Source organism: Stenella coeruleoalba (genome assembly GCF_951394435.1).
Source record: "Stenella coeruleoalba genome assembly, chromosome: 21".
Lineage (NCBI taxonomy): Eukaryota > Metazoa > Chordata > Mammalia > Artiodactyla > Delphinidae > Stenella > Stenella coeruleoalba.
The window spans coordinates 9,088,736-9,110,618 of NC_137167.1; the positions used below are offsets into that span (position 1 = coordinate 9,088,736).

Sequence of the window (21,883 nt, forward strand, 5' to 3'; positions counted from 1 at the left end):
CTTTTCTTCCCGACCCCCCACAGGTGAACCAGATAGGCCTATTTCCAGATCCTACACCCTCTTATTCTTCCCATGTTGTCAGTTGAGATTGACCTTTTTCCTTGTAATCGAGGTCATCAGCACATTCGTTTCTTGGAGGCTCTGTCACCAACTGTCAGGGCAATCACACTGAAGGAAACACTACATTCTACAACAGACAACTTGAATATTATTTCCACATCCTGTTTTGCCTGGCTCATTGCTCTGTCAGCGTGACAGGAGGACAACTCAGTTTCGCCTCTAATTTCTGTTTGCTACTCACACACCTGTGCCATTGAACCTGCGTGGAAAAGTTGGCTTCCAACACTCCACCTTTATGCCACGCCTTCCATCCCGGTGTCATTATTTACTATCTTTTATACTTTCTTAAATCTCTACTCAGAGTTTCACGTCACGGTAGGTAACATATCATGGAAAGATCCAGGGTGAGAGGAAACTTGGGATCTATACTTATCTTGGCAACTAAATACTTGTTACTTTAAGCAAGTCACTTTTCCTACTTTTTTGCTTCAAGAGGAATCTTGGTGCAAATTTTGAGCCAAGAACATTTTCTCCCTCTTTTGTTTACCAAGGGGTGATGGAGAACACACGCTATTTTAATTTTCCCAGAATGGTCTATTTCCCACATCCCTTCCCATAAGCAGGCTTATCACTCTTGTTGGACTATGTCTTAGTTTCCATTAAAAACACAAGTTACAGTTCATAAGGTGCTTACCAGGGCATTCTATATTCAGATCAAAAGCTTCACACTTTTCTCAAAGTTGTTTTTTTTTTCTAAATAGTTCTTTTTCTAGCTTCTTCCCACTCCATTCATTGCAACTTAAGACCACGTACCAACTTACTGCCAATCCTGCCATCCTACTCATGTCTCCAGGAATTATTCATATTCCCTCATTTGTGGACTGCTCTCCTGGTCCGATGCTCACCAAATGCACTCTCTCTCTCTCTCTTATTAGTGCAGGTTTGAAACTACTGCTGCTCAACTATTATATATAGAATGGATTAACAGCAAGGTCCTACTGTACAGCACAGGGAACTATATTCACTATCCTGTAATAAACCATAATGGAAAATATGAAAAATATAGATGTATAACTGAATCACTTTGCTGTAAAGAAGAAAATTAACATAACACTGTAAGTCAACTATACATCAATAAATTTTAAAAAAATAAACTACTGCTACCCAACTGTTGTATACAGAATGGATAAACAAGGTCCTACTGTACAGCACAGGGAACTATATTCCATATCCTGTGATAAATCCTAATGGAAAAGAATATGAAAAAGAATGTATGTATACGTGTAACTGAATCACTTTGCTGGACAGCAGAAAATAACAACATTGTAAGTCAACTATACTTCAATAAAAGAAATGTTTAAAAAATAAACTACTGCTCACTCCTGCACTGGCACCCCCCAACCCCAACCACGCCCCCAAGGCCTACACAACACCGACATCCCCTCTCCTTCACTGTGAGGCTTCTCCCAACCTGTGGGAATAGTGAAGTGTTCCTTGAGGTGACCCTCTGGTCTAATTACACAAATCTCAAGACTCGTCTTGCTTCCTTATAGTAGATGCGATTCCTAGTTTCTGCTTCAGTGGAAAACTTCATTTAAACACTGTATACTTGAGGTCTGTCTTACGGTCTCCTTACACTTTGCTCTTGTTGCCTTAACTCCTCAAAGACAGAGACTATGAAAATCCGACAGCTCTCCTTGTCCAGCACCGAACCACAAAGCAAACACGGAAGCGTCTGCTTGTTTTAATTTATAGAGCCATCAAATGGTTGGCCGTGATCTACCATGAGGCTTCAATATATTTCACTGTAGTGGCAGCTTCCTCTTCTGATAACTCATTGGATCTTTAAATACTCCAACGCTGCAGTGCACCACAGCCATCAGGCCAAAATGTGTCCACCAGTAAATGTCTGTTTAATTCATTAAGTAAAACAAAAAAGCGGTTGTCTACTGCATCTCCAATAACATCCCTAGATCCCAGAATACTGGATGGAAGAAACAGGGATACTACTAGCAACAGAAAGATGTAATATGGCACTATAGGATAAAAGCATCAGTAGGATGTTTTTACTATGCTTCTTCTGGTATGAATTGCTTTAAGGTCCACTAGGGAACTTGAATTAATACAGTAAAAAACTACGTAGTGTCTTCCCCAATGTTTTTTATGTTGGGTTGCAAGGTTGGGTTGCAATTCATTTTAATTATAAGAGCTTTCACTGAATGCTTTCTTAACTAAAATATGATGAATTTTATGCAATGCCTTCCAGTTGCAGGGATGGGGATGGCAAGGAGGTGCTTTGCCTACTTCCTGAATTCTCTATTCCTGGTGAAACATTTTAATCAAATCTACTACAGCATAAAACAAATCAAGAAAGATTTGTTAACTTAAGGAATCTCTTGAAACGTCATTCCTTGGATATTGAGGGTTTGAAATAACTGAGGAGATGAGGGTGTTAGTGTCTAAACATTATCACCTTTAGATGCAGAGGAAGGTCACCAAATAGTCCTTCTCAAGCAAGGACTCCGAAGGAGGGGTGTGAGTTGGGTAGACAGCTGTGATCAAGGAATGGGCTCCATGCTACTAGAAACGGGAAATCCAGGTTCAAGTGCTGGGACCTCTATTAGCTTGCAGTGTGAACTTAAGCGTATTCTTGAAATCTTTGAGTCAGTTTTTGTAGTTGTGAAATGAGAACTCAAAGAGTTGTTGCAAACTTAAGTGAGATAATCTCTATGGAAGCACATTTTAACGACACACAGAAGATAAAAGTCCTTGAGGGGGCAGGGCGGGGGAATTGTTCTCAAAGCTGCCAAGTTGTGCTTCAGTCAACGCCGTACCAACGCCCACTAAGTCTTTACACTAAATATACGTCTGTCTGTCTTCCTTACCCAGCTAAACCATAACCTCCTGAATGAGAGTCACAGTTGATTTCCCAGAGTGCCCTAACCAGAAGAAAAGATGCTTAAAAAATGTCTGCTGTATTTATGAAAAGAATTACATAGATATGTTTTGGTCCCAAAAGCATATTTAAAAGAGTAGAGTCTTTCCGTAAGATCCTGCACACCACCTTGTGGTGTCTCTAAACCATTTTGTGCAGGCCTACATTAATACACGTCTCAGTTATAATTATTAGAAGTTTGTCTTCTCGATTACTAGCTACATGTATTTACCGTTTTGTCCTTAGCTCCTGGCTGATTATTTGTTCATGATGTTACTTAATATTCTGCTGGAAAGTCATTTTAAAATCAAATCCAGAACGTAGCTACTGAGACCAGTGATCTGCTCAACACTGTTTACAACATCCTTCGTCAATGGTACCCGGAAGACAAGAAGGAGTGGGCGAGCAGTTATGTAGCCATCACTCATTCAAGAAGGGCAGGAAGGTCCAACATTCTTTCCTTCATTCCCATTCCCCAAGAAAATGCCTCTGCATATTCCTAAATCTCTCCCATCATATTTTGAGATTTCTTCTTAAGGTGCAAAAACTGATGTATGTCAGGCATAAGTGTAATAATGGGGTTGGGAGATCTGATTTTGAGCTGAAAACCTTATATTGATCACTCAGGTCTTCTTGGGAGAATGCATTATAGTTTCCTTTAAATGCCCTTCTTCAGTTGAATGGAACTATTATGCAGACTCATGACATCTACATTTCTGGCTTCTCTGCCAGATAAGGGAGTAGTGAATGCTATCAAGCTCCTGGAATGGTAGGCAAATTAAGGTATAGAAATGATAAACAGGGAATCTGAAGTTGAGTTACTCCGAGTTATTAAATCAAGGCTGCATAGTTCCCCCCACCCCCAAATATATTTATACGGTCAATATGGGCTGTTCCAGTAAAACGTGACACTGTTTTTGGGAACTTATAGGTTCCTTAGCTTAGGTCCTGAAAACACTCTTTAATCACATTCTTTGAATACCACCTATGAATAGATACTAGCCCAACTGCTTTCTACGCATGATTTCACTGACTCTAACTTGCAAGATAATACAATTAGGCAAATATTATTCCTACTTCAAAGATGAAGAAAATGAGCTTCATGGAGCCTAAATGAATCGCCTAAGTTGAAGTCGAATCTGGTTGGCTCCAAACTTTCACCAAGTATATATTACCCTGATAATTAGAAGTTTTTACGTACGCCAGTCTGAAATTGAATGTTCATAAAACCTGTTTTCTCTGTGATCAGAATAGGTTAATAGCTCCCATCAGCTCCCATCACATCACTAGAGCATTTTTAACTTGCTGAGAAAGGTGTAATAATAGATAATATGAGATAATCAGCTACCACCCTCTACAACTCCCACCTTGCACACGAGGCATGCATATTTTCTTTTTCTCTCTGCAGAGGCCCCTTTGACTACTTTTCGCCCATTTCTAACTCCAATTAACAATGGCTCTCCCATTTCCCAAGCACTCCTACCCCCTCACTTTTCTTCTAGCCCACCTGTGAATACAGCGTGCTGAAGAGAAGAAACCTAATTAAAAAGTCCTCAGCACTATCCCGTGGAAATTATACCTACTTTGCCAGGAGGTGTTCAGAAACTGTGCGTTGTTCCTTGGGAATGACAGCAAAATGGGACTCTAGTCACTTTGCAAGATTAGAAGGCCCAGAGCAATTTGCTGCCACTGGCCAGATGAGAAGCCAATAGTGCTGGAAACCATTCTGGGTGGTGACGTAACTTGAAGGAATGAAGAATCTTGACTTCCATCAATACAATCCCTCTACAAAGGAGAGGCCACAGACAATAGCACTACCAACATGGGGAATCACAGCTGTGCAAAAGAGAGCTGAGCACTTAATATCCAACTTAAACAACTCGTTTTTCCTGTTTCCATTTATCTGAGGGTTCGTTTTCACGTGTTCTCAATGATTATTCACCACTCTAGCGTTGCCAAACTCTGTGCCTCCAGGTTTAGTTTCATCAACTATTGAGTTAAGAGCGCCATCTTGATTTTGATCCTAAGGAATTTCTGATTAAAATCAACAGCAGGTAAAGTCTGCTCTAAGACTAATTTAAATTAGGGTTATTATCCTTAAGGAGTAAGTAGGCACATTTCTGGATTTCTTTTAAAGAAGCTTACAAATTCATGAAGTCTCTGTGTGAATGTGTGTCCTTTTGATAGCATCACAGAATTTTAGATTTGGTAGAAAAAGAACAAAGGTCATCCGATACCACTTCCCACCCAAGGTTTTGCTAAAAAGGAACCACCCGGCTTTTGGGGGAAAGGCTTTGGTTATCAGAAGCTTATTCCATCATTACACAGCTCTTGTAAGATAACGCTTTGTGACAGTGAATGAATTCTTCCTCCTCACAACACCTGCCCCTACGTTCTACCTTTACCCTAAAAGGCCACACTGAAGGAGATGAATTTTCTCTGTTATCTATATGAAGTTCTTTAAATATTTTGATAAGGTTATTGATAGGTTACTCAAACAGCGTGATTTTTTTTTTTGACCCGTCAGTGTCAATATGGCTGGGATGCTTTCAGATATAAAATGGCCCTAGATGACTCGGAACATTAATGCTACTTACCTAAGGGGACGGACCTAGCAATCCCATGTGGTTCAGCTGAATTAAGTTATCTTCTACCCTGCCTTCATAGCTTAACCTGTTCTTTCAAACTGTCAATCCACCCAGTTTGAAAGAAACTAACTCCGTGTGTCCACACCCCTCCCCTTCTTTATCTTCCCAGACCACATTTCCCTGACCAAGTTAGTACTGGAAAGAACAGGTAGTCTCAGCTGGGTTCTCAGGTATCAGAGACCAGCCATCCATTACCTAATGGAAAGACAACTAGCGCTTGAGTTAGGGGCAATTTTTAAGGAAGGTATCTGAAAAACTGATGAGAGCACATGAACGTCTGCACTTAACATATTCAAAAGCTGCTTGTCAGAAGAAGCTTCGGAAGACACCGTAAGTGGCTTCACATGCTAATTTTATTCCAGTCCTACATGTTCACGCAACCTGGAATTTCACCCCTTGTCCAAGAATCTCTAGGAGAGAGCATCCTTGACTTTAATTTGTATTCCAATTGAAAAGGTGACATTCGATGGCAGTAAGCAAGACAATTTCCGCATTTCCTCCTGACCTCTCGCTAAAAGAAACACAGAAAACCACTATAATACAGCTATGCTCCATAAGACACAATAACCCACTGCACCTGTGAACGTGTGGTCACGCTGTTTACAGAAGTCCTGTTAGGCAAAGAGTTTTCTTAGTTTTAATGTATGTCCATACCGACCCTCATTTTAAAATGGTCGAGGACATTTTCGGTATATAAACTTTCTAAAAATCCTAAATTGTGACTGTCAATACAGGATTGAAATTCCAGCTAAAACGGACTGAATTTCTGGTTTTGAAAGGGGTCAAAGAGAAATGATCTCATGGGATAATGAAAATTTTTGTTAAGGGAATATCTCCATCTTGTGGGCATTTAGGACTCGTATTTAGCACCATTTCCAATGTGTTGCATTTTTACAGTCTGATTCAAGAAGTACTGACTTGAATGTGAAGCTTTTATGGGGGGACAGAAAGAAATATATGGGTCTTATTCTGAACACTCGCAATCCAAGTTCAAAGAGGGAGACACACATATCTAATAAAAGAGGAAAAGTGCTGATACAGGACATAAGGTTTTAAACAAGCAGGGTTAGAGAGATGAATTTTGACTACAAAGGCAGTTTTAGAGCAGGTGAGATTTATACTAGAACTTGAAGTCTTTATCAGACTTCAGTAAGTCGGTGTGAAGCAGCAACTCATTCCCGACATTACGATCAGCTTGAGCAAAAGCATGAAGGTGGGTGTATTAGCTTCCTACTGCTGCTGTTAACAAATTACTATAAACTCAGTGGCTTAAAACACACACTCATTATCTTACAGTTCTCTAATTAAGAAGTCTGACATGGGTCTCACTAGGCTAAAGCCAAGCGCCAGCAAGGCTTGCCTTCCCTTCTAGAGGCTCTGGGGGAGAGTCTGTTTCCTTGTGATTTCCAGATTCAAAAGGCTACTCACACCTCTTGTCTTAAGGCCCCTTCCTCCGTCTTCAAAGCCGGTAACAGCAGGCCGGGTCCATCTCACGTCCACCTCACCGAGATCTCCTCCCGTAACCACACCCACCCCGACCCTCCTCTTCCGCCTCCCTCTTCCATTTTTAAAGACACGTGATTACACTGGGCCCACCTGAGCCCTCCGGGATCCTCGCCCTAATTTAAGGTCAGCTGATTAGCATCTTCGATTTTTACCTGCCACCTTAGCTCCCCTTTTCCATATACCTTAACATATCCACAGGTTCCAGCAATTAGGACCTAGCGGGAGGAGGGGGAAGGGTATTATTCTACCTGATCACAGTGGGAGAAGAACTTAATAAGACAATGGTGGGGGAGGGTAGACTGGAAACAAAAAGGAGGATGAAACATAAGAAACAAAGGAAGGATGAAAGGGCAGATACAACAGGAAATGTGAGAACTGTGCCTCCTCAGCGGCTTTTGAGCATGGAGAAATATGATTTGAGCTTGTTCTGAAGAATATAACCCTGGCAGCAGTATGGACGAGGGGTCAAAGGCGGTATCTACCGGTGCTGGGCAGACCAGCTAGATGAGGTCAGAGAGCCCAGGTGGTTCCTGATACAGGTCTCAGCTGACACTGATTGTGTGAAGGAAGCATCAGATGTGAAAAACACTGAAGGAAGGACAAGATTTTGACTATAATCCGGGTTCTGGAGGGGAGAATGGAGGAGTCTAATAACATCACTCAAATTTCACATGTGAGAAAAATATTATTCTGTTGTCAGAGTTTGAACATAGTAGGTATTTCTTAGGTGGAGGGTCTGTGACTTAGGAGACGGTCAGAGGTAGGGATAAAGGGAGGTTTACTTAACGCTATAGACGCCAGGGAGATCGGCCGGGAAGGCTAGATGATGAACAGAAATAGACAGAAACGGATCTTCAAAGGCTACCTCCACTTAAAGGGTGCACAAAGAAAAAACACAGGAAAAAGGCTAAGAAACAGTCAAGGAAGGCTCAAGAACAAGATCACTTCAAGAAAAAAACAACAGGGAAAACTGAGAAGTGCGCATGTGCTGAGCAAGATAAGAGAGAAGACCTCCAAACCCAGAAAATTAGAAATAAGCTGTGGGCACCCAAGCGCTGGAGTCATGCAGCTTCCCCAAGGCTTTTCTTGGGATGAAAGTAACATCACAGATAAGTACAGGTATGAAACTACTGGCATGGGAATCATTAGTCAACAATTTCCGAATAAATCAGTACAAAATTAAGAATCTGCAAGTGACTAGGGGAAGTTGTCACCAAAGCATAATGGCAGCCAACGTTTATTGGACATTTTCTACATTCCAGTCACTGTGTGAAGCGCTGTGTACTTAGTGCAACAAATTGTTTTGAGCATCGATAATATCCAGGCACCTTTCTAGGTGCTGAGAGTGTATCAATAACCAAACAGACGAAATTGCTAACTTTGTTAAAGCTTCCATTCTAATGGATTTAATTCACCCAACAGTCCTCTAAGGCAGGGCTCGTTACTAAACATGTTAAATTTAAGAATATTCTGTGTATAATTGGTATTTTAAATACACCATTTGTATCGTTTGAGAATTCAACATTGTAGAATATACACGACACCCTCTTTATGATCTTTAAGTTTTAAATGGTTCATAACTGAGTAACTTTTAAAACTAAATTTAAGCCGGTAGCACTATGAAAGTTTTTCTAAAGCTACAAGTAATATTGTAACACGCAGAAGAATTAAGAACTACCATATTTAAAACTTTAACTTATGAGATTTACAAGTGTTATTTAAGCACGTGGGGAAGTTTATTTGTTCGACAATTTAAGTACTTAAAAAGAAAAATATATTAAATTTATAAGTGCAGTTTAAAATAAGTTGATTTCAGTAACTAGGTTGTAAAAAAAGAAACCCTTTCAAAGCAATTGCGAAAGTTGCTGGATTTAGTAAAAGAATAATGAGATTTGTAAATTGAATTTAAAGACTTAAGAAAGAACTCAGTTTTTAAATTTGTAATTTTAATAAGTTGAATATTACTATTCAAAATGAAAGTAGCCCTTAAATAATCTTTCTAAGCATTAAAGCCATGTTTAAGGACACCAAAAATCTTACCCAGACACCATGAACTACCCGGAGAGTCTGTTTCCTCATGTATTATGAAAGGTCTGGATTAAAGAACCTTTGAAATCCCTGCCAGCTCCTTCGAAGCATCTGAAGGTTTGTGTCTGGCCTGCTGAGCAATTTGTTAGCTTATCCATAGCTGGTAATATTTATAGTCTTCTACAAAAGGCAACCAGGTCTAATTTCAATTCTTATCACAGAACCATAGTTATGACCTTAAGCAAGATGTTTCTCCTACTCCCGCGAGAAGCAGACTTCCCAGCACCTGCTTACGGGGGTTGCCGTGAGGGCCAATGAGGCAAGATTCGTTCGTTTATGTAGTGACTGTATCTCTCCAAGATGTGCTCGTAACAACTTTCTGTTCTCTTGTTTGCTCCTACAATACTAAACAACATGTGTAAACAACGTCCAAAGGGCGGGATGTATGCGGGTCTTCTCCAGCAGGAATGGAACTGCTATCACTATGTGTTACGACCTATTAATGGTCCTGTATATGGGAGTTTTTCACCTCCTCCAGGTGATGGATGGGCGTGCCATCGCCTCACACAGCTCTGCTTTGCTTCAGCTCATGGAATCTTTCCAGACACAATGCTAAGCATTCATTCCTCTTCATCGGGGTGTAGCACAGAAGTAAGAGATGCAGAACGTAAAGCAACATGGAAGCGTGAGATATAAACCCACCGATCGAGAACTCTGGAATTCAAAGGCCTCAGCTTATCTACAGAAACGGTGGACTATGAATTTGCCCACAGATCTCCTGCATTAAACGTCTACTCTCAACCCAACTGGCCCATCACCACTCCTGTCGAAGAGTGTAATGAAGGCACCGTGACTTTGCACTAACTACCCAGGTCACTAACTCATCACATCAACCAAGTCAACAATACAGTAGCCTCTGCTGGGGGGGGGGGGGGTCTTGTTCTCAGAACCACCACAGCTCACACTCAAACCGCAGTGTCACGTCCGGCAACTCCCAAGCATAGAGAGCCCACCTGCTTGCTTTACTGGTACCTAAATGCAAAAGTGGAATAATAATAAGGCAAAGATCTGCTCAGGAACCAATAATGAAACTCATCCTGACCACACTTCCTGTTTTGCTTTCCAAATAAACAGACCACTGGGTGGACAAAGTCTGGAAAATATAAATAGTTTGACTCACTGCTGCTGATGGCGAGTGAGGACAAATGAGCCTTCCAACTGCGCTGAAGGAAAGGGAAGGGTGATCCAAATTAGCCTGAAGGGCACAGACGCGGAGCAGAGCAAGAAAGGGAGGAAAACAGCCGGAAAGAGACCGATAAGGAAAAAAATCGTCTCCAATATGGGAGCAAAGGCTTTGAGCAGCTTGCAGACCTTGAAAGGATTCTGAATCACAGGCTAAACAAAGAGGGGGAGGATGCAGGTGTGATAAATAAAACATAGCCTCAAAGATCAATGAATGAAAATTAATTGGCGCTGTGGCGCAGCATTGTAGCCATTGTATTTCCTTGGTTTCAACCTTATCTACCCAGGGGATTTGGAGTAATATGATGAAGCCATGTGTGTTTCAGAGGTTTTGTGGTCCTGGTGTCATTTCAAGTGAACAAATCCAGGCTTTTGCATTTCATGCTGCAGCATCTGGACTATTTCCTGATGGGGAGTTTGTTTTAACCGACATTTCCATGAGAAATCTTGAATCTGGTATCTCTCAAGCCGTCAAGACAGTCTCCCTGGGGCGATTATAACCTTCTTTAGGGAAAGCAAGCCTCAGGAATATTTTGAAAAAGGGGATACTTCCCCCTCTTTTGCTCAGAAAGCGGCAGAGCCAGCATTTACCATCTCACTGCCCAATTCAGAATTTTTTAACTTTTCTGGGAGTAAAAACAATTTGATAATCCAAGTTTTGTAAATTCGCAGTTTGTATATGTAAAAATGAGCTTATTTTTCCTATCCCTTCGCTCCAAACTTTCAAACTATTCAGAAACCAGCTCTCTTGCTCAGATAAGCTGGGTGGTATTACTAGTTACTCTCACCATCGGCAATGCTGATGAGCTACGGAGCTGAACCCTACAACAAAGAACTCTCCCATTTAGTTACACTTGTCTAAAGGCCATGGCAGGTCTAAAAATACCTAGCGAGACCTCCGTTCATGCAAATGTTTGTCAGTTACAGAAAGACTGTCCAATGGCATAAAGTCAAGCTAAAAATATCTGCAACAGTGTGTTAGAAATCAAAACAGAAGGCTCATTAGTGCAACAGGAAGAGTCTAGGTTTGAAATAAGATGCTTTCCCATTTGACAGTATATGTGGACACCATGCTCCCCCATTAATAAGCCCTGTTTAAAAAAAAAAAAAAGATAACATTTCCTTCACCTAATCTGATAAATAATGCATTGGTGACGGTGACAGTTTTGTAAAGACTCTGGTAGAGATTGTGGGGACCATGCGTCTTCTTAATTCCTCCCTGTCTAATACATGCCACGACCTTCAGTTTTGTGATTTGAACATTTGGCCTCAAATGTCAAAAGGCTTGTGCAGCGAGCCCGGCAAATTCAGCTACGTGTGATTGGATTCACCACAAATTCCAGAATTAATGTGTGTTCAACAAGCAGTTATACTTCAATAACATTTCAGCATGAAAGAATAATGGGACCAAGAATTTAAAAATTGAAATGTTATTACCCTGCTTCTCCTTGTTATTGGCAACACTATCATCTCTGGTTCGAGGCTCAGCATTGCTGCCTGAAATCCTCCAGCCTCAACTAACCAAGGAAGATGCCCCAAAGGAATGAATGGAACAGTGTCTCGTGCGCATAAAGAACCAAAGGCTGTCATTCATAGGGAACCAGATGAAGAATTAGCCTCTCCAATGTACCCTCCCCACTCCTCATACCACCCTGCAAAAGAGCTAGAAAAAATGAATTATTAATACATCAAGCAATGACTTCAACTGAGATACTCTACCAGCTCACGGACTTACTGAAATGTTTTCCCCACACATGCATGGGAGAGGAGGCCAAAGGGGGGGGGGGGGGGGAACAAGTACTGAAAACAGAAGGGAGAAAAGTTTTTGTACTTAGATGATGAAAGTGCTACTTATTTGGATAAGAGTAAGACATAACAGTAAAACCCAATAGAGTCTGAAGCTTGCATTAGGTACCTTGGCTTTAAAAAGGCTGCTCGTACTGTTTCATCCCACTGCTTTCCACTTGGAGCACACCTCTGACCCGGGATGAATACCAACCATCCCAGCATCCCTGGGCTCTGCTCTTGGTGCACCTGTTTTCATACATCTGGAAGTGTCTTAAGTATTTAAGATGGGCATCATAGTTTTCCTTAGTGCCATAAAGCAAGGGCTTTCCATGCCAGCCTTGTTCTCTTGTCTTCCTTTAAACTCTACTAAAGATTCCGTGTTGGAGTGAAGAGGGACCGAATCCCATGGCCAACAGGTCAGTGCTGGTGGCTTCAGGAAATGACAGCGCTATACAACGACCGCTCATGGTGTGCCCTCTGCAGCAAGCAACTAACTGCCAGGGTGGATAGCCACCATCAGCTGTGTTTCTTGCGGAACGTAACCCGATGATCAGTTGTGCTCAATGACAGAACTCATTTCTGGGTTCATTACAAGGTAGGGAAAGATATCGGTGGGCGTTCCTATGCCAGAAAATGGTCTCCCCATGAGGGCAGTGAGCTTCCTCTCCCGTACAACGAAGGGGTTGCACTGGGCACTCTCCAAGGCCCTGCTCTTGCTGACATTTTGTTCTGTACGAGTGGGGACTCTCCTGCAGCCACATTGTGAAGGCGCAGAGCAGGCAGCAATGCTCTTTAGCAATCCCCGTAAGGCTCAATGCCCAGTTCACCGTAGAGCTCATCAAAGAATAAGGCTTCACAAGGTCTCTACAGGATGCTCCGTGCTTTGCTGCCAATTTGAATAGGTCCTTGGAAAAATCGCTTGCCATTTTTCTTTCATGAGATTCCTGGATGTCTTGGGATTGTGTAAAAATTCCAAGAACATTGATATTTTAATAAGCTCCTTCATTCAAAAGTAATGACTGAGCCCGCACCGTGCAGACACTGGGTTAAGCACCGAGAGTAAGAAAGTAAATAAGACCCCGTCAGTGTTCTCACACCGATTCATTTTCCATTGGGCTCCTAAGGGACTCGAAAGATAAGTACCCAGGAAACTTATTAAAATGGCAGACGTGTCCCTTCCCCATGGACTTGGGACGCTAGACACCATTCCATCTCCAATTTACCCACTGAGAATCAGGCCCCAATTCCTGCCTGCAGGTAGCACCCAAACCAAAAGGATGGATATATTCAAACAGCTTGAAAGACTCATTTAAATGGGGAATGCTTGGTTCTTTCCAATAGAACCTGATAAGCTATCCGTACCTATCAGAACTGTGAAGGTATATTCAAACTTGTTACCTCGGGGATGATAAATAGTATGATAAGAATCAACAGTTAGACCCTGGCCACTGCCATCCTGTTAGGACAGAAAAGGAAAAACAAAGGAGGAAGAGGTCAAAAGTCAGAATTGGAAGTTTACCAATTCTTAAACTGGAATGGCCTCCGGTCTCAGGCTGGAAGAAAACTGAGACACCACGAGACTCAAGAATCTTTCCAATTATGACTAGAATCAGGAAACATCAATTCATTTAAAAAAATTTATTAGGCAAATGATGAAAAGAGAAAAGGGAAGAATTAAGTTTTTATTACTTGCCATTTTACAAGCTATACCATTTAATCTTCAGAGCAACCCTAATTAAGGGTAGGCATTACTATCCCCTTAAGAGAGGAGGAAAATGAGGCGCAGTCAGAGAAAATAAGAAAAAACTTCCTCAAGAACATACATGAATAACTCTGAGCCATAACCCAAACCCTTGTCTAAACGCACTACAAGTAAAACAGGTAGCGGCGTTTCAGGCATTACACAAATTATAGCTCCTAAGGACGCTGACAATGAGATATATGTCTAGTGGGTGTGATCTTGCAATACCCCCAGTGAGTGGTCGCCCAATAAGCGATGTTTCCCATTGTCCTTTGCTAACAAGCCAGAGAACATCACTAAGGAGTGCACCATGAAGGTCCAGATTCCTACGGAATGAAGCAAGGCGCTAATGAATTTAACAACTCATAACAAACATTCTGAGAGCTGAGGTCAATTACAGCAATAACTCTTTTTCTGGTAGCCCACTGTGGTTAGGCAGGTTCTGCCTCATCTGGCACATGGGTGTCGGTACTTTTAAGAAAAGTGATCCTGTCACAAGACACACTGAAAGTTTTCTGAAAGAGCATTACCCCTCCATTCTTAGAGTGCTTTAAGAACATGATGCTAAGTTTCAGGTAAAAGTGAAGATCTGCAACTAAATGCTAAACCCCATAGGGATCCACAAACAGAAGCTAATCTCACCCAAACTTATCTCATTGTTGTGACGCCTTGTGTCCTTGAGCAGTGAATCTCCAAGTGTGCGCCCTTAATCAGCAACCCCAGCATCACCCAGAAATGCAAATACTTGGCTCCGTCCTAGACCTACAGAATCAGAAAGGCTGGGATGGGACCCAGCAATCTGTGTTCAACAAACCCTCCAGGTGTTTTTGATACACACTCACGTTTGAAAACCACCAGCCGAAAGAGAACAACAGTCTAGTAACCCAGGTTCTAAATAGGAGGGAAAAAAAACAAGAAGATCCATTGAATTATAATACTAGGTAATTTTCTAATCAAATTCCTTCCAGAATGTGGAATCCTGATTGCCTATTTTAATAAATGGATTCTCTTTCTTAAAATAAAACCATATCTAAACTATGCAGGCCACTGGGGATTTACCTTAACTGCTAGGAAATTCAGTCTCTAAATACCTGGCTGTTTTGTGTACTTCCTTCACAAAAGCCACCCTGTATTTTGTACATGATATTAGAATGTCCATTTCTAGTGTAAAAGCTTTATTTTAGGGAATAAAATTATAGGAAGGTCATGCATTTATTACTACTTTATAAAATACAGTTACTTTATATCTGAAAGCAGGATGAGATGCATACTGACAGATACATCGATAGATAGGTAGATGGTAGGTTGATGGACAGCACTGTACCTTCTGTCTACATAGTAATTTTCACTGGAGCAAGTCTGAAGTCTCTATACACCCTAAAATTTTGCCTCTGCTACCTTGTCAACTACATGAGAGTAAGAAGTAAGCCTTGTTTATAAAGGTGCTCAATAAATGTTGAATGAAAGGATGAAATCCATGATGTGGGGGTATTTTTCATTTGAGACTCAGACTCATCAATGAGCTCGAGAAGGTTTCCTGGGTCAGAAAAGAGAAGCTGCCAGAAAGGACAGACGATTCTTCCCCAGGGTAGGAGATGTAGAACTTTCCCTATACACTTTTAAATCCTAAACTGGGATCAGTGTATTAAACTGACAAAAAGCCAGATTAACAGGACAGAAGGCCAACAAATCTTACTGATGTTTTAAAATTTTATGTGATGGGAGATTCACAGAAAAGAAGTGAAAACTCAAAGAAGCTGTTAGACTCGAGAGCTTATATACCATTTTAACAAAGGGTGATAAATTGTGTGGGAAGTGACTAGACAAAGGAAAAGGGGTTTGAGTGAGCTTCTAGATGCAGTAAACTGTGGAAAGGTAAGTCTATAAGGAAGCTACTGCAAGATAATAATTATTCAAATAACGTCTGTGCAGACTTCTCTCAGGGTTGACTTTCCATCTCTGGTTGATGATGGTGACTGTCCTCCTGGTTTGGGAGACGGGAGGAGGACACCTTCACACAGGGAAATCGATGCTCTGCTTTTAGGTAGACAGGGGGAGGGCACAAAGCTCTTCTCGCGTTCTCTTCTTCTCAACTGCCTTCAGCTCAGCGGCATATTTGCGGGTGGCCTAGTCTGATCCCCTTCACCTGAATCTTTGAGTTGGGGGAAGAGAATGCCTCTACTTGCTGATTCTCTTGTGTGATCCTATGTGCAACCTCTTTTAAAATCTAGAACCCTGCCTGTCCAGGCTGGAAAGGTTCAAGAACAACTATGGCTACTCCTTCCCACCCCTGTTCTATCTAACATGAAAAATGGAGACAAAAGAGGGAGGGTCTGTTGCTTGGTGGATCACACAGTAGGTCATAAACCCAAGACTCCAAGATCCAAGTATATCACGTGCAGTTAAATGTGCTATGCAATTATAAGGAAACAGTTTCCGTATTCACAATGTTCTTTTATGCTTTCATCTGTTTCTCTGATTCTGTATCTTTCTGCTATAAGGAGAAATGGCGGGGGGTGGGGGGGGGGGCGAGGGGAGAAAAAGATGGCTTACAAAAATCAAAGCCAGCCCTTTGTACTGAGTGTGGGCAGGAGGTTAATTTTACGCTCCAGCTAAAGGAGGATGAGGAATGTCCTGGTAGGCAGGAGAGTAGGCGGGTGGCAGATGTCTCACTCTGCCTTTTAGAAACACATGTTGGAAAGCAGAGTCCTGAATGTGCTACCCCCTCGGGATGCAAAGCAGCAGAGCCCTGCAAGGAGGGAACACAGACAAAAAAAGAACTAGGCCAAACCACAATTAGGAGAAGAAATTAACTGAGAAAATGCCAGAGGACTTTATCCTCTTTTTTCTCCGTTCCGCGAATAGAATTTTACAACTAAATACTAAAGAAACGATTATTCTCTTATTTGATTTGTTCCTCTCTTAACTGTTCTTGGGACTCTTTAGTCAAGATGGTCCCCATACGTCTCTCAAATTATAATTATCAGATTATATCAGACTAAATCAGATTGCTGGGACTAGAGGTTGCCAGAAATTGGAACTTTCACGGGCAATGCCACACACTTCCAAGTTAACTTTGCCTCTGTAATGCTCCCATTTTTCAAGACCCTCAAGATACAGTACATTTGCTTTATAAATCTCAAATCTCCATTTTGATGGAGACAGGACGTAGAATGGGCAACCCTGATGGTGACTCAAAAAGACCTCTGGAATTCTGGGATGATAATTCACTGTTCCCAGTACCAGCAAATGTTACTGGACACAAGAACAGAAATTCAAGTAGAAAACTGCAACTTCATCCTCATGCCCTTCATTTGAGGTCAGTAATTAAATAGATTTCCTCACTTTCCAATGAAGACATCCAGCATTCAAAAAAGTGGCTGTGGCTTTTCTGATTCTGCCAAAGTGTGAGAGCCAGCAGCCTGCAGGACAAATGCATTATTTAATTTTCCACTATCACACACTAAACAGCTTTTTTGGACCCTAGACATCAATTTGTTCCAATACTAAAGGCCCCAGTGGTAAAAAATATGAAAATATTCAAAGGAAACGAATGCCTCTGAAACTCTTGGATCAGAATACTAATGCCTCCATCTGAAGAGGCCATAAGTCATAAGTTATCTTTCCATTAGAAACCTTTCACATAAGTCCATCTGGACAATAAATACCTGTGGCTCACAGAATGGTAGTCAGTAATATCCATTAATTTTTCTATGTAATGCCCTTCGTTGTCTGCATGTTTTATACAACTTCACCAGCAACACTGTTTTTTGTGCCTTAAATCCTAAAGAATTCAAAGAAAGCTACTAGTATGTGTCTCTTCAGCTAACTTTGGGTGGTAACTAGGATAGCAGCATGTGGATTAGGAGCTTGAAAACGGTTAATGAAGGAAACTAGAATTCTCTTCTCTACACACACACACACACACACACTCACACACACTGAAACTCGAAGCAATTAACAAAATTGTATGATGCACTAGTGGCTCAGAGCATCGATTCACACACTAATTCATTAAATATTTAGTGGTTGCTATGTGCCAGGCACTGAACACTGCACTTTCAATTGGGTAGGTACCGCCTTGTCAATAAACAGCTTACCATATAGGGAGAAGTAACGTATATAATCTTGAATTAAACAAAGGTGTTAAACTAGTGCTCACTGCCTGGGAGTGGGGAGGAAGGAGAGAGAAGGGTTCACAGGAAGTGTGAGGGGCTTCACAAAAGAAAGCTCTAGTTTCGGTTTGTCTCCAAGCAGGAAATGGCTGTCCCTTATTTAAAGGAACTTCAGATTTCTTCTCTCAATCTCACAGTGCGTAGAGCGATGTGAATTTGCAGAGAGAACTCAGCTACCAGAAAGACCAACGGTACAGAACACTCAGTGATGGACCTAGAGAGTTCCAGCAACAACTGCAGACTTACAGTGACCTACGTTCAGTAATAACAGGAAAGGAGCATCGTAGCAGGGCCCAGATCCTTTAGGACACCCAGACAAGAACAGGGGAGTACCAAAGTTACAAAGCAGTGTACTGTTTAAGGGTGTGAGAGTGGATAAACAACCAGGTCCTACTGTATAGCACAGGGAACTATATTCAATATCCTGTAACAAACTATATGAAAGACTATGAAAAACAATATGTATATACATATAACTGAGTCACTTTGCTGTACAGAAGAAATTAACACAACACTGTAAATCAACAACACTTCAATAAAACTTAAAAAAATAAAATAACACCCCAGCCCATCTAAAAAAAAAAAAAAAAGTGTTAAGAGATGAAAACTCCAGAAGGTTTCTCTTGGGGTTGGAATCTTAGCTCAACCGCCTATGTGACCTTGGCATAGCATTTTGCCTCTCTGTACCCCGTAACTTCATTTATAAAATTGAGATAATAATGCCTACTGCTTTGGACCATGGTAAAGACTACCGTCTGAATGCATCTTAAGAACTTAAAATCACGCCTAGTGCCTAGAAAGTGTTTAGCAAGGATCTGCTAATAAATGAACTATTTACTTAGTCACCTAGGTTATACAGATTATTACTAGAGTCTTACTGAGGAAAAGCAGATTGCTTTCAGAAACGACTATAGTTAATCTTCATTTGTTTGTAAGGATATTTGATATCATTATATAGCTCTCACTAGAGAATGTATAGTACCTGTGTCATAAGCCATCATAAGAATCATTACTTTATCATTAGACATACTCAAAAGCATTTTTGCCTTCCTAAATTCTAAGCTGAAGAACCAACCGAGATATTATTATAGATATTGATATTATAAACAGGTAAGAGTAAGCCCAGAATAGGAAAACCCAGATAAGTACATGGTCGGCTATCTTATAGAAGATTATTTTCTTTATTTATAGAGGATAGTACTAAGCTGTTTTGGGCAAGGCACAGGACATGTAAACTAATGGTCACCAGAAATAACAAGGATGAAATGTTTAGCGATCCATCGAAGTGCATTAGTGTGCATTTCATCAATCCAGATTCACTCAGCACTAATCAACAACACACCTTACCAAGTGCTAAACATTTCCATTTTCTGCCCTCGAGGAGCTTAAATTTTAGCTGAGGTACTGTGTCTAGTATAATAGAAACTTAACAAAAAGGTGTCACTAAATAGTTCTAGAGAAAAACAGAGTAACATCCAGACTAGAGTATTTCATAAGAAAGAAATCAGTATGAGTCAACATGGTCTAAAGAAGCTTTGTGGAGAAGAAAGATAAAAGATTCCAGGACCAATGTCGATCCCTATGGATTTCTCCCCACACCACCAAGCAATTCTCCAACACCAGCTGGGTGTCCCACAGTTCTGACAACTACCTACCCCGAAACAGCACCAAATCCCACAGGGTAAGGGCTCAGTCCCACAAGGATGCCTCCAAGTCGGAGGGCCATCACGAGTCCACGTTGTTCCCTGTGCTCCTGATGAAATGATGATAAATCAGAGGTTCCCCCCAACACATTCCCTAGGTTCAACTAATTTGCTAAATTGATGACAAAAAGCGTTGCTGCTATAGCTGAAAAATTCTGAAACAAGCAAAAGGGGAGGTAGCAGGAGGGGGAGATTTTGGAGAATGTTGGCAAAGACTTTCAAATATGAGAGGACGTTTAAAGGGAACACTTCAGAAACTTTCAGACAGAGGAGTATTATTTCCTGGTAGAATATTGTTGAAGTTCCCTATCTTCTGAAGTTCTCCTGTGACTAGTTTAAGACTGTAACTATAGCATCAGAGAAAACACTTGGAGCTAGATTTTCTGAAAATCTCAACACTAGATGGAGTGGAGGGAGTGAATAATAATCCTCTAGGATAATTTTCTCTCTCCCTGCTATGTCAGCATCCACAGGTTAGCTCACCTGAACCATCTACTGTTTTAATTGCAAATGCCCATTTACTGGGTATTATTGCCTACAAGACACATTTGTAGCCACTTTAAATGTCACGTAAGCCTTACGATATCTCCAGAAAAAATATTAGTATTTTCTCCATTTTACAGATGAGGTAACAAGCTTAGAAAGACTTGAAGAAATGACTTGAAGATCAAAAAGGAATACATGTTAGTAAAAGGACTCAAACAACAGCTCCAAAGCCTGGACTCTCACACCTCTGCTCTCCTAGACCCATACCTTTATGCAGCTGATAAGAATTTTATAATCTGAACTTCTTGGTTGGACTTGAAGCTCTCAACCAACAGCTAGTGATTTGTCCTTGGGCAAAGCACATAACCCCTCTGAATGCCACAGTCTTCATATATAAAAGTTCATCAATTCAACAAGCATTTAGTACATTTTGCGATAAGCATTTACTAGATACTTATATCTACTAAACACTTAGCATCTCCACTTGTTTGTCATGTGACCTTAGGCAATTTTCTCCACCTCTTTGCTATTGTGAAAAATAAAGAGTATTTACTTCATAGAGTTTATATATATATATATATATATATATATATATATATTCAATGAGCTATTATATATAGAGCACTTAGAATTACCTGGCTGGCACAAACTAATCACACCATAATGTTCATTCTTAGCTCTAAGGATATTGGTAATAATAATGACAGTGCAGGTGATGGTGATGATGCTGTTATCAATCCAGCCCCAACGTCTCTGTGTAAAGATAAAAGAGACCCATGCTCGTGAAAGCATGAACTGCAGAACAGTACACTGATAGTAATTCCCATCTACCCTCAAGGTAAACCTTGTAGGCAATGGCAGTTCTGTCAGGGAAGAAGTGATCTAGCCAAAATGGACCATCCATTCACTGTCTTGGGCAAGAAGGCATTAGATATGAAGAACTAACTGGGCTTCCTGTGTAAGTTTAACCATTTTCAGTCATCAACTAATATCCTACCTCAGACTTTACAAAGATAGGAAATGAGGTAAGAAATAGAAATCTTCATTTAAAAAGATAAGAAATTCTTGAAATTCAGAGAGGTCGAATGAGACTCATTCATTTATTCAAGAATTCCACAAATATTTACTGAGCCAATCCAGTTATTTTGCCAAGGACCTTTAAAGAATTTAAAGAAAAAAAGAATTCCTCAACTGATGACATCGGGTTAATGTAATTACTGGTTTTTTTGTTTTGTTTTACTTTTTCAAAATTTGACCTTCTATATCTAATATCAAAATGAAAAATTCTATGGGAGTTAAAGAACTAAATATAACCATCCAATTCATGAAGCAGCTACTCGAAAATCTAAGTGAATGCTTATCTGATTTTGAGTTGTAGACTCTTTAGTGTAAAGACAAAGTAATATGATATGTGAATTACATGCCAATAAAAACATCCTCAAAAATGTAAGAACCTAAAAACAAACACATACAAGTAAAATTTCTGCATATTGAAAATGCAAGGAATCATTTATAATGGTATTTTAGAATTATCAATGACTGAAAAAAATGCTCACAGTATTCTACATGAG

At 40.6% G+C, this 21,883-nt stretch overlaps 1 protein-coding gene across 6 annotated transcripts in view; it reads right to left on the reverse strand.

Annotated features, from left to right (window-relative positions):
- The window catches only part of UNC5D (unc-5 netrin receptor D), a 597,345-nt gene that overhangs the window by 341,931 nt on the left and 233,531 nt on the right, over window positions 1-21,883 (reverse strand). Inside the window, exon 1 of one of the 6 annotated variants that reach the window (XM_079909332.1) lies at window positions 7,072-7,141. The exons of the other annotated variants lie outside the window; for them this stretch is intronic. The gene's annotated coding sequence lies outside the window, so the exon portion shown is untranslated. Of the gene's footprint in view, window positions 1-7,071; window positions 7,142-21,883 lie in introns of those variants that run through there. 6 annotated transcript variants of the gene reach the window in all.